The sequence below is a fragment of the Nannospalax galili genome, unplaced genomic scaffold (assembly GCF_000622305.1).
Source record: "Nannospalax galili isolate Female #2095 unplaced genomic scaffold, S.galili_v1.0 scaffold3, whole genome shotgun sequence".
In the NCBI taxonomy this organism is placed as follows: Eukaryota; Metazoa; Chordata; class Mammalia; order Rodentia; family Spalacidae; genus Nannospalax; species Nannospalax galili.
In genome coordinates, this window is record NW_008351466.1 from 8,138,589 (window position 1) to 8,148,789 (window position 10,201).

Here is a 10,201-nt window from a genome sequence, read left to right on the forward strand (position 1 = left end):
CAGCTGTAAAGCCTAGTCACTTTTATCTTGGAGGTAATGAACAGCTGCCTAATTGTACTTAAGTCCCACTCAATGGGAGGGAATACATGGTGGTACTGTAAACATAGGCAAATTCATATGACTGGAGATGTCACAGATCTGAAGGAAAGTCCTATTCTCATCATATCCCTAGACCATTGTAATTTATTATCTTATTCTAAATATTTATCCTTATATGAGCAGACAAGTGTGCCTCTCACCACTCATCAAAAATAGCTTCTTTTTGCAACAGATGGAGACAATTAGAGAGTTCCACAACTTGCCAAGTGCAGAGAGATACCGAGCCCTAAGTGACACATCTATAGTGACAGTGCAGCACCTAAGGCTCAAGGAACATAATGGAATGGGGAAAGAAGTTGTAGTAATATATGTCTCAACTCTAACAAACTGAATTTCCTCATGCAACACACGGTTATTAACTCAGAAACACGAAACTAGTCAAATTGCAGAGAATATAAGAACATCGACTACATGTCCCTGGGTAGGACACGTATAGTGAACCTCTGACACCCAGGGCTCAGGGACCATGGCAGAAGAGGGGTCAGAAGCACTGTAAAAGCCGGTGTTTGGTGATGAACATAGGAAACACTTTTCCAGGCAGCAGAAAGTTGCTCATACGAACTTACAGCAATGGTAGCAGTATGCACAACTTCCATGAAAGCACAATCCAAACAAACACCCTGCACAGAAGTGGAGAATTGGTAAGGAACCTAAACACTTGTTGAAGAACACTTGGAAACCAATTAGTACGGGGGGAGTGAAGGCTGGTTTTCTTTAAGCGAGTGGCACTAGATAGGTTGACCATCTCCATTGGATGTACTCACAATGAGGGGCATTGGGGGCATAAACTTGGCTTCATAGGCCTTCATATTCATGACAGAATGCATAAAATCTGGTGTGAGGGGCTATGGGCTATGACGGGGTGGATAGAGGACAGTTTCTTAATATGATCAAGATGTATTGTTTGAAATTGGAAAAAATTTAAGAATAAAAAAAGAAAAAATAGAAAATTGTAATGCTAGAACTGGAGAAATGGCTAAGCACTTAAGAGTGCTTACTAATCTTGCTAAGGATCTGATTTTCATTCCAAGTACCCATTGTTGGCAACTCACAATTACCTGTAACTCATACTCTAGGGTATCTGACACTCTCTTCTGACTTCTACAATCACTATGTTCTTGTGCACAAACTAACACATCATTAAATATAAAAGTGAATTCAATGAAATAAAAAAGAAAATTGTAATAGTACATGTGAATTTTCTTCCTCTTTCAACCTGCTTTCTTATCAATTTTAATACCAAAAATTTCAATTAGAATTTCTCCCTTTCTTATTGTTTCACCCTAGATGTAATATGATCTAGCAATAGTTAATGGATATGCATGTATAATATATATATATATGTGTGTGTTATACATACATATATTATGCATGAATATGTATTTAAAATATGAAGATATTATTTCTTCTCTGCATATATATGTACTACCACTTTAAACTTGAAAGTTGAATATATGTATTGCTATATTCTGTTTAATGTTTGATAAATTATCTGATTTATAGCAATAATGAGCTATTGGTTTTAGTCCCCTTCATGTGGCTATAACAAAATACCTAGCTGGACATGGTGGGACAAGCCTTTAATCTCAGCACTCCAGAAGCAGAGGCAAGTGGATCTTTATGAGACTGAAGTCAGCTTGATCCATATAGTGAGTTCCAGGTCAGCTGGGCTTACAGGGCGAGCCTGTATCTAAAAATAGATAGATAGATGATAGATAGATAGATAGATAGATAGATAGATAGATAGATAAAAGAAAGAAAGAAAGAAGGAAGGAAGGAAAAGAAAGAAAGAAAGAGAAAGAAATAACAAAGAAAGAAAGAAAAAGAAAGAAGAAAGAAAGAAAGAGAAAGAAAGAAAGAAAGAAAGAAAGAACCCAAGCCAAGCCTGGGTACTTATATAAAAAGAGGTTTATTTATTTCATGATTTTAGTAGATGGAGAATTGAAACAAAGATCCCCCCAGTGGCTGCATCACTACATGATAGTTAAAGAAAATTACCTCAACAGAAAATAGTCCAAGCATATACAGTCACCTTGATTTATTGCATCTCATTCTTACAAGACCTAACTCACTCCCTGAGATCAAACCCTAGAAAGAATTTTTTTGTACTTTGTCCTTCGATAAGTAGATCACTTAACTAGTTTAAGCTGGAGAGTGACATGATGTTTATGTTTCATTAAGTTAGTTCTCACATCAGTAGAAAAAAAAATGAATTTAAATAGGCGAAGATTCACGGTTGGCATCACTGTATATGGGAGTATATGGTCAAAATTAAGGTGGTAACAGGAGATAGATAATGAACTAACTTATCATTTTTACATAAGGCAAAATTAACAAGACCACATCACTGTTCAAAGATGTAAATGTATGTCAATATGCAATTTTTTTTTATTTAGGGTAGTTAAGTACCACTGGCCAACATCAGAAAAGCCAATAGGGGCACAACAGATATGTTAGAAAGGCGAGTCAGTTTTGACTATTATTCACCATAAGGAAAGTGAAGTAAATATAGGTAATAAGAGTTGGTTGCATAGTCCTAAAAATTTAAGATAAAGATTTGTATTTAAAATACAGTTTTCAGTACTAATCTATAAAAATGTGGAAGAAAGGCAGTTGTTGGCATTCTTTCCATCAAAGATCTGGCTCAAAACCATTTTATTCTAATGCATAAAGTCCCTAAATACTGAATGGAGGTTTATGAGCATTAAATGGGTTAATGCCCATTTAAAAAAGACAATGGTGACACAAAATAAGAGTTCAATTAAACTTTTGGTTTTTCAATGTATACATTTTATTGAGTTTTGTATATTTCATATAAAATATCTTAGTCAAATTTAGACCCCTCTCCATTTGTACCCTCATAGACCTCCCCCCCCCCGAATTCATGTACTCTATCATATGTGTTAAGGGTATCTGGTTAAGAATTTATAGCCAGATGTACCTCTGTGCATTTTCATCCAGTGAAGTCTAGTCAGTCTGTTTAGAGTCAGTCCCTTAATAAATATCTACTCTCCCTCACCCTGCAGTGATCAATTACTGATAGTTCCTTAGCTACACTGGGGGCCTACTGCCCATTTCCCCAGTTCTATGTTGGGTTTTTGTCTGAATGAGTCAGCATGGGTCTTGTGCATGCTGTCACAATTGTTGCAAGTTCATGTGAGCAAGTTGCCAGAGGCTTGAAATCCTGTTTCTTTACGTTCGTACAACTACCCAGTCTCTTAAAATATTTCTGCCTCCTCTTCCCAAATGGCCCCTGAGTCATGGGAGAGTGAGTTTCAAGATAGGAGTTCTATCCAGGGATACCCACTCTGGAGTCCTATCCAGGGATACACACTCTGAAGCCTCTTATTCTCTAAAACTTGACCAGTTCTGATCTTCAGTGTGCATCACGTTCTTCTATATGAGGAAGCTTCCCTGGTGAGAGTTTAGCAATGTATCACTATTCTCTCTATCCCCTGTTCTGCTATATGAACTTAGGTGTAGAAATTCCATTGGGCTGGGCATCTCTCAGACATATATTCTCTGTATTTGACCAGTTGTGGTACTTTGTAATAACCTCTATCTGTTGTTAAATGAAGCTTCTTTGATGAGTGGTATATGGTATACTTGCCTGTAAATATAAGGATACATATTTGGCATACAGTATTTCATTTGTCTAGAGATATGAGAAATATAGGGTTTTCTCCTGGATCTATGACCCCTCCAGCCATGTGCATTTGTCTGTTTTTACAGTGCCACCCATGAGTTCCCTCCTGTTGAGAGGGTTTTAAATCCAATTAGACAGTTGTTGATTATCCCCCAAATAATAATGCTACTACTGCACCAATAGAGACTGTTTGTTGTTCCAGTCATTGTGGTTATTAGGCTTTATAGCTGTGTTGTATCATTTATTGGTTTTCTCCCTTAGCAGCTTGCATATTATCCTCTAGAACTATGAGAGCTAGTCTTCAGGGAGAAGACTTCCAGATTCAGTTCCATCTGCATGGCTCCAAGTTCTGTGTCCATAGTATGTCCATTCTTCAGCTACGGGGTCTTGCATTCAGATTCTGGGAGGTAATCAAGGGCTGTGGTAATAGCCTGTGTTAATTTTGGGAGCCTTTGGGACTACCATCACCACCAACTTGAAGGGAGGTTTCTCCTGTCTGCCTGTGTGTTTATTGTTATATAGCCTACAGGTATACACATACACTCATGTTCAGATACTGTATGTGTATTTTTCAGGGGGGTTTAGAGTTAGTACATTTCTCTCTGGCTTTTCACACTACCTAAGTAAGTTTTATTTATCTCTCCCCTCTGTCTCTCTCCCTGTTTAACCTCAGTTCCCACTCCCTAGTTAAAAAATATCCATTTTCCCCTTGAAAATAGTATTATATTTCTTGAGTTCCTTCTTCCCTTTACCCACATGGTTGCTTTTATGCCACTGCTGGTTAACTTTTGTTGTCAACTTGACACACCTGGGCTGAGGAAACCTCAATTGGGGAATTTTCTCTATTGGATTGCCTGTGGTCATGTCTGTGGGACATTTTTTTTTGATTGTTGAATGATGTGGAGTGGTCTAATCCACTGTGGGAGGTGCCACCCCAGGTTGTCCTGTGTTGTGTAAGAAAGCAGGATGAGTATGAGCCAAATGAGCAAGCCAGTAAGCAGAGTTCCTCTACGGCCTGTGCTTCAGCTTGGCTTCAGGTTCCTGCCCTGAGTTCCTACCTTGGATTCCCTAAGTGATGAACTGTGACCTGGGAGATTTAAGTCAAATAAATCCTTTCCTCTCCACATTGATATTGGTCAGATTGTTTTGTCACAGCAATTGAAGGCAAACTAGAACAATGTCCTACCCTCTTCCTTTCTCAGTTGAATATACTCATTTTCCCCATTTCCTCTTTTGGTAACATCTGTTTCCTACTATTCTCTTCTCTCAGGTTCTTTCTTTCCCTTTATGTCTGTGCTTCCTTTCCATTTTCCTCCTTCCTGCAGTTACATCAGAATATATACTCACATATAAGGTGTGCTGCATAGCTTTAGTGTCAACTTGACACACCTGGGTTGAAGGAGCATCAACTGGCCTCTGTCCATGTCTGTGCAGCATCTTCTTGATTGTTGAGTGATGTGGGAGAGCCCAGCCCATGGTGGGTGGTGCCACCCCTGAGCAGGTGGGCCTGTGTTGCATAAGAAAGCAGGCTGAGCAGGGGCCAGGGGAGCAAGCCTGTAAGCAGAATTCCTCCATGGTCTGTCCTCCAGCTCCTACCTCCAGGTTCTGGCCCTGAGTTCCTACCTTGGGCTCCCTTGTGAACTGTAACCCGGGAGATGTAAGACAAATAAACCCTTTCCTCCCCAAGTTGGCAATGGTCACAGTATTTTGTCACAGCAATGGAGAAACAAACTATAACATAAGGGAGTGGTGCTAAGATCCACAAATGCAGGAGAACAGTGGGATGACTTCTGAGGGTATATGCCAAGGATTGGTACAACTGTTCAAATGTAGATTCATTTTTAGTTTTTTCTAAGAGTTCTCTACACTGTTTTCAATATGATTTTGCAGTCCCACCAGCAATGAATGTGTATTCCCCTTTCTGCACATCCTTGCCTGCATTTGGTGTCTTTTGTTCTCTTGATCTTCGCCTGCCTGGGGTAAGATGAAATCTTTAAAGTGGTTTTGATCTGCATTTTTCTAATTAATAAGAATGTTTAGCACTCTTTAAAGTGTTTCTTACCTATTTTTTTTTCATTTGAGAACTCTATTCAGGTTCTTAGTTTATGTTTTTTTTTTTTAAATCAGGCTGTTAATGTACTTGTTTCTTTGTTTTTTGAGTTATTTGTATATTCTGGATATTAATTCCCTGTCAGATGTGTATCAGATAAAGACTTTTTCAGCTCAGTGGGTTTCCTCTTCACGTAGTTGGTTGTTTGTTTTGCTCTGCAAAAGCTTTGTTGATTTTTGACTATAATACCGGAGCAATTGATGTCCAATTTAGAAAGTCCTTTCCTACACCTGTATCTTGTAGGTTACTGCCTATGTTTTCTTCTAGCAGTTTCAGAGTTTCCGGTTTCATATTTAGGTCTTTGATCCATTTGAATTTGACTTCTGTTCAGGGTGAAAAATAAGTGTCCAATTTCATTCTTCTACACATAGAGATCTAGTTTTGTGAGCATCATTTGTTGAAGATATTGTCTTCCCTCCATTGTGTGTTCTTCCAACATTGTCAAGTATCAGGTGACTGAAATTTCACACACTCATGTTTTTGTTTTTTAATATATTCCATTGATCTACATTTTTGTTTCTGTGTCATAGTGTTTATGACTATAACTCCGTATTATAGTTTGAGTTATGGTATGATGATTCCCCCCTGCATTGCTCTCTTTTCTTCATCTTCCTTTTTTTTCTAGCTTTGTGAATAATGTCATGGGATTTTGTTTGGCATTTCATTGCTCATTATATTGCTTTTGGTAGGATGGTCGTCTTCCCAATATTAATTCTACCCAATCCATTAGCGTGAGAGTTCCTTCGATCTCTCTGTGTCTTCATCTATATTTCTTCAAAGGTGTAAAATTTTGGGGGCCAGAGAGATGGCTGAGCAGTTAAGAGCACTGACTGTTTTTGCAGAAGACCTGGATTCGAACCCCAGCACCCACATGGCAGCTAACAACTGTCTGTAACTCCAGTTTCAGGGGATCTGACACCCTCTTCTGACCTCTGAGGTTATTGTAGGACATGGGTGAACTAACATCCATGCAGGCAGTACACTCATAAACATAATATAAGATAAAAATAAAATTTTAAAAAGTTTAAAATCCATTTAAATTTTTCATTGCACAGGTGATTAATGATTTTGGTTAGGTTTATTCCTAGACTATTTGGGAGCTATTGGGAATGTGAGGGTTTCTCTGATTAGTTTTTCCCCCTTTGGAATCTAGAATGCTTATTTATTTTTGTAAATTGATTTTGTAACCTCTCCGTTTGCTGAAAGTACTGATCATTTTGAGCAGGTTTCTGGTGGAAATTTTGGGAAATTTTACATATAAAATCATATCACTGAATGTACAGAATAGAGGATACTGAAATTTGCTAGAGAAAAGCAACAAATTATGTATGAAAGTAAGCCATTACAATTACAAATAAAATTTGCATTGCTTGTTATTTAAAACTGACAGCCTGTAAACTTGTGTTTTTTTATTGTTTTTTTTCATTATTTTTATTTTATGTGTATGAGTGTTACCTGCATGTAAGTAAGTACACCTGTGTCGTGCAATGCCCGCGGAGGACAGAAGAGGCTGTCAGACCCCCTGTAACTGGAGTTACAGACAGTTGTTAGCTGCCATGTGGGTGCTGGGGTTCGAATCCAGGTCTTCTGCAAAAACAGTCAGTGTTTTTAACCACTGAGCCATCTCTCCAGCCCCAAACTTGTGTTTTTTATCTATTGAAAATTTGTATCACAATCAATAAATATTAATAAATAAAGAAATTATTATTCTGAATCTACATTAAAATTCAAAACATTTTTCTTAAACACTTAATAAGCTTTAAATCTTCTTTGGAGTGACAAATTTTCATACTGTAATATAATCAAAGGTTTTATAAAATGAAGTAACTAAAGTATGTGGTACAAAAGGCAAGTTTTTCTGTGATTTGAACTTATATGTATGTACAGGTTTTCTGACTGTTGAACAACAGCTGCTAATGTCATTAATCTAATCTCCAACTCTACCACTTGTACTAGGGTGTTGTATTTGTTATGATAACTGTTTCAACACCATTTTACAGTGATTCATGTTAATATAAAATGTTTCAGTTACTAAAGTTTCAGGTTAAAATATAGAAGGACAATGAAAGACAATATGTAAAAATGTTAAAGTATTTAAGGTCATTGCTAAATGTCATTTCACCAATACAGAATCAAGTGCACATCATGCAGAAGGGAATTTTGTACTATGCAGCACGAAAGTATACATCATGCAGAAGGGAATTTTGTACCATGTAGCAAGAAAGTATACATCATGCAGAAGGGAAACTGTGCCATGTAGCAGGAATACAAACAATATGATCATTAGAGCTAAAGTTCAGAATTTCTAATACATTTTGTGTTAAAATTATCAACAAACAAATCTACTGTTGGAAGGTTGTATTGCAATATGAGTTAGGGAGTTACTTATAATATTCCTTGTATTTGTGTGTATGTCTGTGTGTCTGTGTGTCTGTGTGTGTGTGTCGCCATGCCTGTGTGTTTGTCACTGTGCCTGTGCGACTGCGTGTGCACATTCATATGTCACAGCAAGACTTTGGATGTTATAGGGTATTTCACAGGACTTGTTTCTCTCCTTCTATGATTTGTATCCTGGGGATCAAAATCAGGTCCTCACACTTGGCGACCAGTATTTTTACCCACTAAGTTATCTTGCTGCTCGCAGAGAAAATATTTTGTCACAAGGCAAATATAAGAGTATGCTTAAAAGCCAAAATCACTAGTACTGTTGTCTTTAATACCTTGGGCAGATCTGAGTAGCTTAAAAATAATTTTAAAAATTAAAATGAATCCTATTGGGAACAACAAAATGAGTGGGAAAAAAAATTTAGTTCATGAGTGAAGAAGCATGTGTATGTTTCTATGTTCTAAACCTGACAGAGAGTGGGAAAATCAAATTATAAGAGAGAGAGAGAGAGAGAGAGAGAGAGAGAGAGAGAGAGAGAGAGGAGAGAGGCAGAGAGGCTGAGAGAACCAATACTTAGGGCAAGAATGTCATCTTCCAGAAGATCAAAATTGTGTATGTAGTCATTGGAATTGATAGGGGACCTGACATTTTTCCCTTCCATCAGAATTTTAAAACTAAATAGTATAAGCTTATGATCTCATCAAACGGTAGATCTGCCTTAATTTCATCCCACTTAGCTTAATAATGGTGTAAAATACTACAATACACAAACAACTCACATGGAGTTCACTAGCACCACATTCTCTGTTTAGAAGGAGAATTTCAGGGAGTCTGTAGTCTCCTGAAGCATGATAAGTAATTTATTCTCTGGTCCTTATATGTCCAAATATTATCATTTTTAACATTATTTTAGCATGAGTACAAAAAATTTGATATCTGTAATTACAGATAAAATTAATCTAGCATTGCAGAAAAAGCATGAGATTAAAAGAAAAGACTCAGAACCTATTCTTAATGTTCTAATTAATTTGCTGTATGACATTGGTAAGTTTACATCTCAGGGCTTTTAAAAATAAATCACAAAGAGACAAAAACACTTTACTACATGGGATTGATGCCTCAACCAATATGATGTATATGGAAAAGCTTTCAGAAAAAATGTTTATTTTTTTCCTGCTCTTAAAATGAGATAGCATTATGTAAAATAGTAGAAGTGCATCTAAAACTTTGTTTTCATAGAGAAACAGATTTGGGGGTATCAATATTTTAAATGGTTAAATAAAGTACATTCATAGAACTTTCTGAGTAAACAAACATTCTGTCTTAACTCGATTTAGATTCATCAGACATGGGGAAAACTGGTCTATTTTCATAAAAATATTATTATGGAGAACCTCAATAAAATTAACTAATGTCAGTGACCCCATAAGATCCCCCAAGAAACGCTTTTATAATGAGTATTTGAATCTTGAGAGAACTTTGCAAATTTTAAGCTACCAATGTGTAGAAAACTATCAGATATTTCTACAATACTTTTTCTTTACAAGAAGGGTTTCCCTGGAGCTGGGCTTGATTCAGTATCACAGAGACAAGCCTGCCAATGCCTCCCCAGTGCTGAGATTAAAGGTGTATTCCACCAGGCCTGGCTTCTGTAATAATTACTGTTGCTTGAAGCAAAGACTTGTTCTATACCAAAATTAATGGTGAAACATTTATAAAGTAAGCTATAGATTAAGAAGATCTATATGTAATTTAAAATATTAATTTACCTGTGAAATTGGTGATTCAAACAAAGTAAATAAGCATGGATATATTAGTAAACTTTTTTTTGTTTAGATGAACTATATTAAATACATGAAATTGATGCATATGAGAGGACAATGGGAGATGGATTTTAAAGCTATCCTCAAGAGGGAAAAATCAAGATGGAGGTCCAATAAAGCACATCCATAATAAATAT